The sequence below is a fragment of the Emydura macquarii genome, unplaced genomic scaffold (genome assembly GCF_026122565.2).
Source record: "Emydura macquarii macquarii isolate MOO-44397 ecotype Brisbane River unplaced genomic scaffold, CSIRO-AGI_Emac_v2 contig_3451, whole genome shotgun sequence".
NCBI lineage: Eukaryota > Metazoa > Chordata > Testudines > Chelidae > Emydura > Emydura macquarii.
In genome coordinates this window covers 2,352,700-2,367,867 of record NW_027133588.1, presented here as the reverse complement: position 1 = coordinate 2,367,867, position 15,168 = coordinate 2,352,700, and the positions used below count along the sequence as shown (strand labels likewise).

The 15,168-nt window shown below is 38.7% G+C and overlaps 1 protein-coding gene across 6 annotated transcripts in view; it reads left to right on the top strand.

Annotated features, from left to right (window-relative positions):
- Window positions 1–15,168, top strand: part of HMG20A (high mobility group 20A) — a 58,243-nt gene that overhangs the window by 1,497 nt on the left and 41,578 nt on the right. The window contains exon 2 of one of the 6 annotated variants that reach the window (XM_067534704.1): window positions 7,829–8,067. The exons of 4 other annotated variants lie outside the window; for them this stretch is intronic. The gene's annotated coding sequence lies outside the window, so the exon portion shown is untranslated. The remainder of the gene's footprint in view (window positions 1–7,828; window positions 8,068–15,168) is intronic. One more of the 6 variants, XM_067534703.1, reaches the window with a different exon arrangement.

The following is a 15,168-nucleotide window of genomic DNA, read 5'->3' as shown; positions in this document are numbered from 1 at the left end:
AAGGAGGAGGGCAAGCATATTTCTCATTGGTGTATGGGTACTAGACTTCGACCTCTTGTTCATGGGTGACTGGAAAATTTTTCAAGACCTGATTATCCTTCACTTACAGATGTGGAAAGTGAGGCATGTAGGAGGAGCTTAAGGCTACATAACAAGTCAATAGTAAAGCTGGGAATAGAATTTGAGAGCATACGTACTGTCACTCTGGAATATTGGTGTGTGATTCCTGAGAATCTATATCTAACAGCATGTTGAAAATAGATACTTATTTGATGGTTACAATGGTTATTTAAAATGCTAGGAAACTGTAACAGACCCAGATAAGCATGGCAACATGCTATTCAGCTAATACTTCAATATGAAAGTTTTCTACTACTACTTCAGTATGAAAATGCCACTTTTAAAAATATTTATTTTAATGTTTTCTAACAATTCCTGGCAGAGATGACTGTCTACATTAACAATACTTTGCTTTTCTAAAGCATCTTCTACACAGTGATTACAAAATGCTTTGCAAGCATTAAAGATTTATCCTCATTTTAAGATTGGAGAAACAGGTAGAGAGCTTGACTTTCCTGTGTGATGCAGAAAGTGTGGTAGAACTGGGTTTGGAACTCCTGATTCCAAATTCTTGACTTTAACCATAATATCTTTCCTTGGCTTTGTCTTAAATCCTTTAGCCCAGGGCTTGAAAAGATTACAAGAAGCTTTGTAGCTGGAGAATTAACTCTACTATCCCAGAGGCAGTTATGGAAGATGAGATGTGCAGGCTGACCAACAATGAGGCCCAGGGGCAACACCTTAGAAAGAAGCCCAGTTCGTCTCCCATTAACAGTTGGGAAGTGGGGTGAGGAGGCTGACATTTCCACCACCAATATCTACCTATCTCTAACACCCCCACCTTTTGTATTCACATTAGCTGTTAAAAGGGGGTGTGTGGAGAGAGAACTTTCTGTAGTCCTTTTCTTCTGTCCAGGATCTCTTTGCCATAATATTTCTCTCTACCTCCCAACTTTTATTCATTTATTTATTTTAAAGGAAGGTCTTTCCCCTGTGACATACCCCCAGTGCTTGCATTAGCTACCTCTGTGGCTAATTGTTTTCTAAGCGGCAACTGCTTGAACTTGAAGTTTTTGGCAGTTTCACTGGTGCGCACAAGCTTTTGAATGGTAGCAGTGAAACTGATCAGTCTTTGCTTTGCTGGTGGAAAGCAAAAGTATAGTTACGAAGATTTATCAAATGCCTCCTATCTAGAGGCCTAGAAGATAAGGTGATAAAAGTAACAGTTAACATGGATTTGTCAAGAACAAATCCTGTCAAACCAACCTAATAGTGTTCTTTGACGGGAACAAGCCTTGTGGATAGTGGTGAAGCAGTAGATGTGGTATATCTTGACTTTAGTAAGGCTTTTGATATTGTCTCATATGACCTTCTCATAAGCAAACTAGGAAAAAATAACTTAGATGGTGCTACTATAAGGTGAGTGCATAACTGGTTGGAAAACCGTTCCCAGAGAGTAGTTATTAGTAGTTCACAGTCAAGCTGGAAGAGCATATCGAGTGAGGTCCTGCAGGGATCATTCCTGGGTCTGGTTCTGTTCCATATCTTCATCAAAGATTTGGATAATGGCATAGAGAATGTACTTACCAAGTTTGCGGACGATACCAAGTTGGGAGGGGTTGTAAGTCCTTTGGAGGATAGGATTAAAGTTTAAAGTGATCTGGACAAACTGAAGAAATGGTCTGAAGTAAATAGGATGAAATTCAATAAGGACAAATGCAAAATACTCACCTGGGAAGGAAAAATCAATTGCACACATACAAAATGGGAAATGACTGCCTAGGACCTTTATAGTGGATCACAAGCTAAATAGGAGTCAACAGTGTAACACTGTTGCAAAAATCATTCTGGGATGTACTAACAGGAGCATTGTAAGCAAGTAATTCTTTCACTCTAGGCCTAAGGCCTCAGCTGGAGTATTGTGACCAGTTCTGGGTGACTCATTTCAGGAAAGATGTGGACAAATTGGAGAAAGTCCAGAGTAGAGCAACAAAAGTGATTAAAGGTCTAGAAAACATGACCTGTGAGGAAAGATTGAAAAAACTGGGTTTGTTTAGTCTGGAAAAGACTGAGGGTTTTGGGGGACTTGATAGCTGTTTTCAAGTATATAAAAGGTTGTTACAAGGAGGAGGATGAAAAATTGTTCTTGTTAACCTCTGATGACAGGTGAAGAAGCAATGGGCTTGCATTACAGCAAGGGATGTTTAGGTTGGACATTAGGAAGACTTCCTAACTGTCAGGGTAGTTAAGCACTGGAACAAATTGCCTGGGGAGGACATGGAATCTCCATCAATAGAGGTTTTTAAGAACAGGTTGGACCAGTAGTTCTCAACCTGCAGCTTGTGGGATGCTTGCGGCCCAGTCAGCACACAGCTGCGGCCCATGTGACGTCCTCAGGGTCATACAGGTAGTATTGGATGCAGCCCACAATGGTAAATAGGTTGAGAACCACTGGATTAGACAAACACCTGTACGGAATGGTCTATATATATTATGTAGTCCTGCCTTGAGTTCAAGGAGGTGACTACATCTACACTTAACCTGATTCTATGATCAGCAGCAGAGTCACTAAAGCGATCTTTCTGCAGACTTACAAAGGCAACACTATATTGATTTATACTCATTTCATGTTTGGAAGGCTATCTTTGGCTGGGAATATTTTTTTAATTTAAATTTCTTCAAAAATTTATATGATAAGTCTCCTCGCATGCCAGGGTAAGTTCATTCATCCTGAAAAAGTGAGTGAATGGGATGCCACTGTGTCTCTCACCCTGTCATCTTTCTTTTTGCCAAAATGAGAGTTGTATCAGTGCTAACGTTAGGTACAGATATTTCATGCAAGCTAGATTCATGCCTTGCCACTGGTTGAAACAAAGGCTATAGACAGAAATCTGGAGGATGTCAAGCTCAAACTCGTTCCTTTAATGAATTGCTGGGCTCACACTGCTTCTAGCCAGAATACTCAGAAGGAAAAGACGAGTTCTTCCACAACACAGTGCAGAAGTATGCATAGAGGGGCACAGCTTTCCTCAGCACTACAAACAATGGGGTATGCCCCCAGAAAGTTTACAGTAGATAGTAAAACGCCAGTGTGGACCCAGGACATTATAACAATTCCACTGTTACTCTATAGTGTGGTTGCTCTCTGTCACGATAATTTAGCACTAGGGAAGTAACTCAAGGGAACATCGCTATAACTGAGGGGGGAAAAAAGCCAACAAAAACACAATGCATGTCTTCTCTACCCTGTATTGAAGATGTGCTGTTTTTTTTGTTTTTTCTCAGCTGATCATCTATCCCTTTGAAATGCCCTGTCATCATTTGATTAGCTGACTTTGATGTCCTCTTGGCTTAAGTGGTTGATTTCTGTATGCATTTAAACTTAATTGTTTTGGTTCTGTAACTGATGTGTGGTGTCGTTCTTGTGCTTTTTGTCTGTGTTGAAGTTTTACATTTTTCTAATAGCTGAATAGTGACTTTGTGTTGGCACCAAACAGTAAAAGTGTGTGTGAAGTCAGTGTAGTCTGCATCTTCAGAATTAAATTCATTTAAAAACCTTAAAGGGAGCTATCTTTATGGAAGCTGCCAGGCTGCATTCATCTCCATCCTTAGGACAATTACAGCGCAAAGAGGTAGTGCAGGTTTTACTATCAATGTGTGTCAGTCCTAATCTGGTGAAAACACCACAATGACCTTGTCTACATCAGCCTTTAAACACTTCTAAAAAAAAATACTTCTTATACTGCTAGTGCTGCGCCTCCACCAATAGGACTACTAATTTAGATATGACTGAGATGGCTGCTGGCATTTTTACTCATGTGTTATGTAGACCTACTCTGGGTAGCGCTAAATGATAAGTTTGTAAAAAGGCTGGTGCGCAGTCTATATTTGCACCTGCACTGCAGCTTACCAGGCATGGAGGTACAACAGTGAGAAACTTAAACAAATAGAAAGACCAGTGTAGTCGTAGCTTTAGGGTAATAGGATTATTGTGAAATGTATCATCTATTAATTAATTAAGAGCTTTCTATTATATAGTTTAGTGAACATACCCACTCTTTGACATCTTTAACTTCTCATAAACGTGTTAACTATTATGGAGAAGAAGAGGGTTGTGTGATGTGGATATGTCTGTTAGGGACTTACATGAGAGAATGCTGTCTTACTTCAGTTAGGTTATTGAATAGTCATCAGATAGTTCAAATCCATCTCTGGTTGGTGGTCACAAAATTAAAGCTAATATAATGGGCTAGATATGAAGTGGAATGAATTTTTTTCAGCAAATAGTAAAGTTGCTAAAAAATGCATTTTGGGGACACCAGAACTGTTCTTCAATTTGGGTAGAATTCAGCAAATATTTTCAGATGGAAAATATTGACTTCTTTTTAGAAATGGTTTGTTCTGACCATTTTGAAATGAACTATTTCAACTTTTCATTTTGAAATGACTTTAGTTTGGAAATTCGACAATATTTATTTAAAAGCCAGAGTGAAGCACTTGGAAACAAAATGGAAAACTCAAATCCTTCATTTTGGATTAAAAACATCTCCAAAATGAAGCCTCTTCCCCCCCCCCCCCCCCCCCCCCCAAAAAAAAAAAACAAACAAACAAACCAACCACATTTTGGCTTGTTTTTTGGTTTCGTTTGGGGTTGGGTTTTTTTTTGTTTTTTTTTGTCTCCCACCTTCCCCCTCCCCCCCCCCATCCAAACCAATTTTTTTTCTTTTGGTGAGAAACTAACCAATTTGTTATTTTTCTGTTTGCCCCCCTCACCAAAAATCAATTATTTGCTCATCTCTAGCTAGAAGTGAAAAGCTCCATGTCTCTGCACCAGTCTTGTGCCTTTTCAGCATTAGCTTTTACTGCCAGGAAAGTGGGACCATTTTGGTTTCATGCTCAAGTGATTAGAAGACATCTCTTCTCCCATTTCCTCCTAAAAAGTGCTGGTAAAATCAAAAGAATATTCATTTCCCACAAATCTTAGATTTAAGACATTAAAATATTATAAAATGACCATTTTTTAATGGAAGTCTTCATTTAAAATGTCTTCAGACAAAGAAATAAAGTGAAGATACTGTCCGTGGTAACAAATGACTCCCCACTCCTCTTTCCCAAGAAACTAGACTGATGGTAAACATCAGCTGATTGATTTCAGTTTTGTGTATTGTATTTATTATGCAAAATACAGTAAACAGAACCAATGTAAAATAATGCTTGTTTTGCCATGTTCCTGTATTTGGAATTGTTGTGACTAAAATAGGTTGTTTTTTTTAAGGCAGTAAATAGAATAAGTTATAACATTACTGTAGACCCAACAAAGTACCTTTAAGGTACTCTAGCTAGAAAGCTAATGAAGGAAGCAACTGAAACATTTATTAAATTGGCTATTATAATATAGTTTAAAGAATTGCCGCCACATGGAAGCAAGAAAAATCACTGTAGCTGAAACTGAGTGACCTAAAGAAATCTGTTATTGATGACAGCAATATATATGAAGTAACTGGCCAAGTGAAGGAGTTTTGGTGAAAAGTGGCAGCAGTTAATTTAAAAAGGAGCCCAAGAATTGTGGAAAGGGATGGGGGGAAGAATTGTGCACAAACTTAATTCCTTTTTTTTCTTAAATATTGCAGAAGTTCTATTTTTAAATCACAATTTCATTGTTATAGAAGCACTAGATAATAGCACTGTATTGTAACATGCAGAAATAAATTGCATGCATTAAGACTTTGCTGAAAATCTGTTTGGACTCTTGCTACATGAATGTTCTTCATACTTGTTACCTTAGCTTTCTTGTGCCCTAATCCATTTTTATTTCCTAGATACTAAAATTGTTCAGATGTTCCTGTCTGGTTGATTTTTGTCTCTTGAATGTGATAGCTGTCTTTGGGGCACTAGAAGTTTTTGGCCAATATGGCCTTGTCTACCCTGGTGAAACTTAATTTAAAAAAAAAACTGAACCGTGGGAAGCCCAGTGACAGGCTTTATTAGTCTAACTCATTATTACATTGTTTCAATTAGATTATTGTACAGCAACATGAACTAAAAGGATGGTTAAAACAGGTGTGGCTGCTGGAGTCTAGTTTATGCTGTAGCTCATGCTGCGTCAGTTGAGCTGGTGTTAGAACTGATGGGAATCTTTTTGTCAATTTCCCCGCTGTGAGCATAGCTTGTTTCTTTTACTTGGCTTTCTTTCAAAGCCTTAGACTCCTAATGGCATGTCAATTTCTAGCCTCCAAAAAGCTGTTTATACAGGATTTGCCTTTTTTAGCATAGCATCAGTAAATGCTAAACTGGCTCAGCAAAACAATGCTAGACTAGCATATTGAGGCAGCTTTGTCAATATCATATGAGTAGGGCCGGATTAAGGCAGTCTGGAGCTGTAGGCATATAGGGCCCCTGTGGCTCCATCCTTTAGGAACCCCACCCACAAAGGTGGGGATAGTGATATGCCCCTTCTACTGCCCCTTCTCAGTGGTGTGCCCCTTCTCAGGCCTGGTGTACACTGCCAGTGAAATTCGGTGGCAGTCGACAGGAGTTACACAAGCTATGCAGAGTAGCTTGCATAACTCCCATCAACTTTGTAACTTGCCTTTAGAGCGCCATCTCCACTGCACTGTGCCAACAGGAAATGCATACCCGTCGACGCAGCGCTACAGTTTGTGGGGTAGTAGTTTTATTAAATTGACTTCTGGATCAACTGAGCAGGTCTTCACTTCTGCTCAGTTGATCCAGATAAATTGATCTGACGGCAGCGAATTTGCCGCCATTTGTATAGATATATCCTCAGTGGCATGTGGGTCCTGCTTTCCATCCCATTTAGAAAGAGGTGGCATCAGAGTACTGGTAGTACCCACTCCAGCAGCTCAGTTGTATCTGCTTGGGTGGATATGCCAGACCCACTGGTTTTAGAGTTAGCATCCTGTTAAGATTCATGAAGCATTTCACACCTTCCAGAGCTGTTGTTCCATGCAGTCTTCAGACACACGAAGATATTGTTGCTTTGGTTACATTTACACTCAGTTCATGTTTGCAAATTTTTCTCTGCAACCATGAGAGCTAGTAGATTGCTTTTTTAAAATAAAAGCTCAAATTCTGATGTAATTGCTAGTCTAGAATATGCTGAACATACCATGCATCTCCCACGTCACAGCCAGCAAGACAAGTGACAGACTTTCTACCTGGGAAAGAAGGGGAAAGAAAGTCTTACCAGAAGCTATGTCAAGCTGTGTTCCCATTCTATAGCTTGAATGCCTGCTGTTCCCAATTCTGCTAATATTATATTAGAAGAGAGGCAAACCCTCGGGGTCCCCATTAATTTAGGGTTCTATAGGCACATTGCCCAACAGATATGAGACTGACATCTGCAATGACTTGAGCTTCCAGTAGTTCCAATCCACACTGTCTTTGAAATTGGAGTCAGCTGTTTACAGCTCAAATGGCACAGGACCAGCATGATGATAGTGAGTTGCAGGAAGAATCTGGAAGAGTTAGTGAGGGAAACATCTGCAGCCCTGTTTGTTAATGAGGCTACCATTTGTGAGGCAGGTTTGTGTTCTTGGAGTTTTATTAGATTCATCTCTGATGTTGGAAGATCTAGTAACTATAGCCAAAAGGATGTTTGTTTTTCATCTGTGTCAGGCCAGAGGAGCACAACCTTTCCTTTGAGCTGCAGATATACCGTCAATGGGATCCTGGTCCACGAGTAGGACTCCTAAGCACTACAGTAGATAAATAGATAATAACCATAACATGCCTCTGTCACCTCAAGATTAATTTACTGTAATCTCCTCTAGTTGGGACTGCACGTTATTCATTCTACTGCATCAGCTGGTCCAGATGTGATGGAAACACAGAGCTAAGTACAGGCAATGTACTGAATGTGCTGCAGTTTACAAACTCCTTATGGCCTCAAATATCCTGAATGAGAAGAGTGACGAAATAGACCACAGACTATTTTACATGAAAGCTATCAGGACAGAAGAGGAATTGCCTCCAAACCACCACGTGGTAAGGAATGAACAGAATAATTCTAACAACTGTGTATCCCTTAATGGAACCAGAGATACACTAACAATACATCATAAGCAATGGTATCACAGGTAGCTGATTATACTATAAAATCAGTGCAGACAATTTATTCTCCATAAAACTCCGTAATCAATGTAGCTTGTTGCAAGTCTAAAATCCAAATGAGTGGGATTCAGGAAAGCTGAGATCTCAGAAACTGTCACTTGTCCTGCCACAATCCTCTCCATAAGCTTCCCCAAAACTGGGAGATGCTGTGCAATAGACCCAATATTTCTCCTCTGACCTTCGCTCTCCAAGAAGAACTTGGCTCCAACTTGCAGAGCACCCTTACCACATCGAGAGGCACTTCAGAGAATGAGGCTGGATGAAACAAGCTGTAAAGAACAAGCATTTGTCCCCTCCAGCCAGTGCTCTGTTTTCATGCAGGTGTAGAGGTAGACATGTTCTAAATTTGAGCACCCTTATCCTCAATGTAACATGAAAACTCTACTTTGTAACTGATTGGAGGCAGCATGGATCCAGCAAGTAGTCTTGTGAGACTGTGTGTGTCCTGTTGTGGAAGTGAAGAAGCATTTTGTCATACCATGCATCCTAAAGTTATGATTGTAAAAATTCTGTATGTTGTAATATATTGCATTTGACCCCAGACTTCTTCCACCAGTGCTCTGGCAGTTTCCCGTTTTGCTTTATCCATTGCAGGTCAGCTATAAGCCATTGTATATTGCATGTATTACTATGTTTCTGTAACATATCTTTTAAAAGCACTAAGCATTAATACTGAAATATGGAAGCAGTCACTGGCTTTTTGAATTATTATATTTTGGTTGGTGTTGGGAAGAGAAGGCAGGAAGAAACTGCCTGGTTCTCTGATTCACCTGTGATCTCTCACCCTTCTTCATACTCTTGTAAATATTTTAAAGCCATAAATAGACTGCAGTACATACTGTTTACTGATTGACGCCCTCATCATCTGATTTAAAATTGTACTTAGTAGTAGCATATACTTGAAGTTCTGAGTTCCATGAATTATGGAAATAAGCTTTTTTATTATTATTATTTCTAATTCTTGTCTTGAAATAGTCTGGAAAAATTTACTGGTCCTGAAAGCATTTGTACTGGTCCCCACATGTTTCTAGCCCTGATCAGTCATGAGGACCTATTTTTGTTTGCCAATACAACAGTTCTGGATTAGAATTTCCAGCCTGTTTACATTAAACATTGAGACCTTTCTTTTTCTTTTAAAGTGGATCATCTTCTATCGAGAGTGATACAAAGAGGTTGTGGATCTTGCTAACATTTTAAAATATGGAGTTTGCTTACAATGAAAAAGATGTTTGCTCTTTTCTCCTAAAACAATTATGCACTTTTATAAGACTCTTAAGCTGTTTAACATAAAATCAATTACTGAACTTGTTTAATTTTGCTAGGTAGAGCTACTGCAAAATTTTTTGTCCATTTTGGGGGGAAAATTGTATTTTTAAAAAGCAGTTTTGAACAAACACGTACATTGAGCTAAGTTATTGCTCAGTGCATATTATACTTTCCTTATTACTACTTGTAAAATAGCCTAAAATCTGTTTGAGTCTAGTCCAGCAAAACATTTATCAAAGGAACTATTAAATGGCGATATGTTTATCAGAGCGTTTTTAAAGTATGCAGAAAATAGCTGAGTACAGCAGACCTTTCAATTTGTTCCCAGAGCTCAGATGCCTGTACTGCTGTGAACTGGAAGAGCATTGTGGGTATTGATATGCAAATAAACAGACAAAGCATTTAAAGGTTTATAATAGAGAGAGTGGGAGTATGGAAGAGATTACAAATTATTAGAAAATGCCAGAACACTTTTAAGCGAAAAGCTATAGTTCGAATTTAAGGTTTTATTATATGTATATATTTTTAAAACCTAATAGCTAATCATGCAGTACTAATTTACTACAGATTCATCTCTATTCTAAGGCCAGCAAAGTTTTCAGATAAGAGTTTATAATTGCCTATTTCTGGAGACTTTTAAATGAGGATTTTAAAATGTAGAAACTTTATTGGTTTATAGTGCACTGTACGCTTTTTTTCTTCAGGTTTTGCAAATGTGGATCACTGGCCCACATAACCAGTAAGAGTTTGTGATGTTGGGATAGAATTGTAATAATACCTGGAAATATCATAGCTTATGGCTACAATGAGAAAGGAGGGCCATTCTGTCTTGAGCAATTATGGTTTAGTTAGTTTATTATCAATTTAAAGAAAGTCTTTTAAACTTTGAGGGCTGATTTTTCATATTTTAATTTCAAACATTTTGGGAAACTCATTCTTTTTAAGATGATGTTTTGGTGTTATGTGGTGGTGGTTTGTTTGTTTGTTTGTTTTGCTGCGGGGGAGAGGGAAGGACATTAAAATCTGAGTGGTGGTGGATAATGCACCATCTTATTTTGATGGCACCTCTGTCAGCTTCTTATTCCCTACAAGCAAGCAATTTGCTGAACTCAGTTTGGTAGGTTTTCTCCTCTTGGAGATTGATTAATGCTGCTTGGGATTGTCATACCTGAAAAACTAAGGGCTAGTCTACACGAAGTGCAACATTGGTGCAGCTGTATCAGTGCAATTGTGCAGCTGCACCGCTGTAGTGCATCTGGTGAAGAAACTATGCCGACAGGAGACAGCAGTGTCCCGTCAGCATAATAAATCCACCTTCGCAAGAGGTGATAGCTATGTCGGTGTGAGAAGCTCTCCTGCTAACATAATGCTGTCCACACTGGTGCTTAGGTCAATGTAACTTAAGTTGTTCAGGGGTGTGAAGAAGCCACCCTCCTCAGCAATTTAAGTTATATTGAAGTGAGTGGTAGTGTAGACTTGGCCTTATTTAGTTCATATATGTTTTTTATGGCTTCTGTTACAAGTGTGCCACCATCCACTTGTTGTATAGTGGCACCTGGCAGCATGACTCTAGAGAACATCTGTTACATTTACATTGCAAACACCTCAAAAACAGTGTGTGTATTTTTTCTGTTAACTGGCCCAGTTGCATTTTACTGATTCACAATATTTGATATAAATCAATTTGGATTTTTTTTTTAAAAGGTATGCTATATTTTCAGCAGTTGGAGGTTTTTGCAGGTTAGGAAAACCTTGTTGTCTAGCAGCCTGAAGCAAAAGTGAAACTTATTGTTTTCTGGAAATATACTTGGCGCTTACAGATAATGGATAAAGCTTAATAGATAAAGCTCAGGGTCATTGCCCCAAAGAAATCAAGCATTATGTTGACAAAATATGACAGGCAATGATTACAAACATTAGAAGGAATGGAAGATGAATGAAGGAGATCATATGGTATTTTATTTAGTGATGCATGCAGTAGAGAGATACCAAATATGTTATATTTTTTCTGTTAGGTATTATTGCTGATAGAGAACCAGAGTAGGATTTAAGACTCCATGAAGTGTGTTTTGAGGAGGAAGTCAAAGAAAGAAAGGGAGGCTTGGCAAAGCCGGCCAGGAGAGTGGTGATATTTGTAGGTGGTTATTACAGAAGACAGGCAAGAGATTAAAGGAATGCAGTTGATTTGAAATCTAGTCAGGAGTTTCAGGTACTGCACTTGCCTCTGAGGCTTTACAATCAAAATGTTTCCCTCTTGCTGTTTGCAAATCACCACAATAATAGGGCTGACTGACAAGTGGTGTCAAACAAAAACCCCTCTAATGTAATTTTAGTTGTTTGGAACATGCTAGCATGATTTTTTGTTAATGCAAAAATGAAATTGATTTTTTTTAAAAATTGATGTTATTCCAACCATCTCTAATTCCTGTTGGTCAAAATTCTGACTTGCATTTCAGAATTACCCAGTTTGAGGTTATTGTGGGGTAGTGTATTGGGCTGGGAATCGGGAGAGCTGGGTTTTGTTTCCAGCTCTGCAACTGACCTCCTGTGTGATCTTAGGCAAGTCACTTCACTGCTCTGTGCCTTGGTTTCCCCTTATACCTTTCGTTTAGTAGTTAGTCAACTATGTGGGGAAGGGGCTGACTCTTAACTTTGTGTTTTATATAGTGCCTAGCGCAATGGGGACTCAATCTCAATGGAGCCTCCAAGTGCTACTGTAATGCAAATAATAGTGTATCCCATCTGAGATTGGAAAGGGAAATTAGTCTCCCTTCTCACATTTATTGTAAATATTGCTAATCAAGAGAATAAATGAATGATTTGCTCACCCCAGGTGGCCTTTTCTTCTGGCTACATTCACTCAATTGCCCTATATACAGACATTCATTTTGTGCTCTTTGCCTAGTGAAGGGCAGAACACTCCTGCTAACTAGTTGGATTTGCAAGGGTAACTACATTTGAGATCACAGTTGTCCTTGGAAAAGTTACTTACACTTTTCCACTAGCCTGCCTTTTTGTGTAGCTCTGCATGAGAAAAGATTACATTGTGAGGGTGGGAGGCAATTGCTGATAGTTGGCTCCCATACTGATAGTGTGACATGTCACTTTTCTGTAAGATGGCAGCTGCCAGCTGGAGTTTGCCATTGGTATGCCAATTGTAAAAATCAAATAGTTGTTTTCAAATGCTGTTTAAAAAAAGTTTTAAATGAGATAAGTGCTTCTCACCATGTGATTAAAACACAGCTGAGCATAATGGCAGAGATTGGAAAATGTATCAAATGAGGATTAGCTAGAGGCTGATACAAAAGGGAGGCAACTCTGGTTGAAGGTCAATGCCTTAGTGAGAAGTCCAGCTCTGTCCACAGCTGTTGAGGAGAAGGAAGTCCTGAATTTCCTACCATGGTACTGTTCCTAGGTTTGATTGGGGGGGGGAGAAGAACTTTGTTTATATATTTATTGGCCTCTAGTTAGTAGGTGTCTAAACTGCAAATATGCACAATTTTTTTTTTCTCATTCTCTGGCCAGAAAAAGGAACAGTTTTTTACTCCTCTGCCTGCAAGCACTTTGACAGATGGATTTAGAGAGGGGTAGTCTTTGCTAGTTTATCCCTCATTATCACAGCTTCTGTAAGGAGCAGTTATTTTCCACCAATTCCATCCCCAAACTTCCATTTATTGGTAGCTTCTCCATGAACAGCACTAGTGCCTGCTGCTGCAGCTGTTCAGAGCCTTCCCAAGCAGTGGCAAAGTTCTTGTCAGTTTCACATCTGCCTATTGGTTTTTGTACACTAGCTTTGAAAGTGACCATAGTCTTGTCAGATGGGAAGTGAAACTGACTGGGAAAGTAATGAGCAAAGGAAGAGGCTCTGGCACTCTCTGCAGACTGAGAAAGAGAGCACTGTGTGAATGGGAAAACTACATATATTCAGTTTGTCTGTTTTCCCTACATAGCCCAGACAAAGTGCTGTCAAATATACAAAGTAAAGGAAAAAATCTTAACTGCTTTAAAGTCCAGTAATATTAGAAGTTAGTTGTAACAATAGATAAGCTCACTTTCAGAGACGTGATTTTTTTTTTTAATTAACTCTGCCATTTTAAACTATCACCTCCTTCACAGTGATTGATCAATCTAAGATTTGATTCTGCTTCTGTTGTACCACCATTGCATAACTCCAGTTAATCAGAACTAAGTACACATTGAGAAGGGTTGGAATTATAATGTTTGCTCTGATGTCTAGGTACAGCATAAGGAAGAGATTTAAGGATGAAATGAGAACCTTAAATTGAAATTTCCTGGCTTTTTTTGTGGGTTATTTATACCATTTTGTTATATAATATTGTTACCCTTCTTACATACCTTTTTGTGTTCTCTCAGTTTTCTTTGACTTCTTGGCAATTTCAACATGTTACTGGCAAAATAATGTGGAAAGGGAGGATAAACATCAGTAAATATAAAAATATTTAATACTAATATTAATATAAATAAATATAAAAAAGATTGTCTGAGCTTACTCACGTTAAACTCTTGTTTTTATGCTGCAAAAAATAGTGGCTTGATTTATGAAAATGGGGTTAATTCAGAATAGCAGCACAGGAGATTAAATTTAGATCCTTTTTTAGCAACCAAAAAGGAGAAACTTAGAAAATGATTGTTCTAACAGGCAATCTGGTCTTGCTCAATAATGCTTTCCTGGGGTGGGCCACCAGCGCCCCCACATGGGGAGAGGGGGAAGGGTACACTTTGCCACGGCCCAGGCTGCAACCCCCATTACCATGAGGAAAAAATTTTTCATGGCTCATGAGATTGTATGTATGGGATGAGGGATTGTGGTATGAGTGTGAGAGAAGGGCCCGTGTTACAAGTTTGTACTGGGCCTGAAAAAATTATGCTTGGGCCCTGTGGGCCACTGTCAGCAAAACTATTTAAGCTCTCCAGATTCTACTTCATTTCTGATGTCACTAGGGAGATGGTTTATATAGGAGCAGATGTGTGATCCTCATCGGGTGGCAGTGGTAAGGCTCTTGCTGAAAGAGGTTGAAACAATCATGAGAACAAGATGTGGATCGAGAGAGACATGGGAACTAAAGTGGAGTAGAAGAAAGACTGAGCAGAGAGAAATCAAGAAGTGTTAATTAATCGTAACTGTTAATTGCACTGGTAGCTTAGCATTAGAAATAGAAAAAGTATTTGGAATTTAAATAATGGATTCAGTTCTTTATTTTTCTTGGTCTGTGGTTTTTTTTTTGTTTTTTTTTTTAAATTGACCCTGCTGAGTATACATTCAAATAATAGGCTGTCTCTTTCCTAACTGAACAGGTGCCCAAGTAACCAATGCTTATTCTATCTGCACATTGGAGTTGTCATAGGTTAAAAGCCCACATTTTCTAGGCTATTGGCTCAGGAAAATTTTATATGTGGCATGAGGTAATGGGTAAAGGACACTATATATACTGTCTGGGTGCAATATTCAGATGGAGGATTCACAACAAATTCTCCATACTTTTTTTTAATACTGATTTTCCCCTGTGTCCCCAAATCTTTAACCAGGCAAAGGTATTTTTGAAGGACATTTTATCACGAGAAAGAAAAGGTTTATTTTAAATGTGGACTGAATTCAGCTCTCATTTTTAAAAGAGAGAGGCCATGTTACCATAGACTAACAGAATGCAGTACCTGTGTTTTTTCTTCAGCTAAATATAGATGACCTTT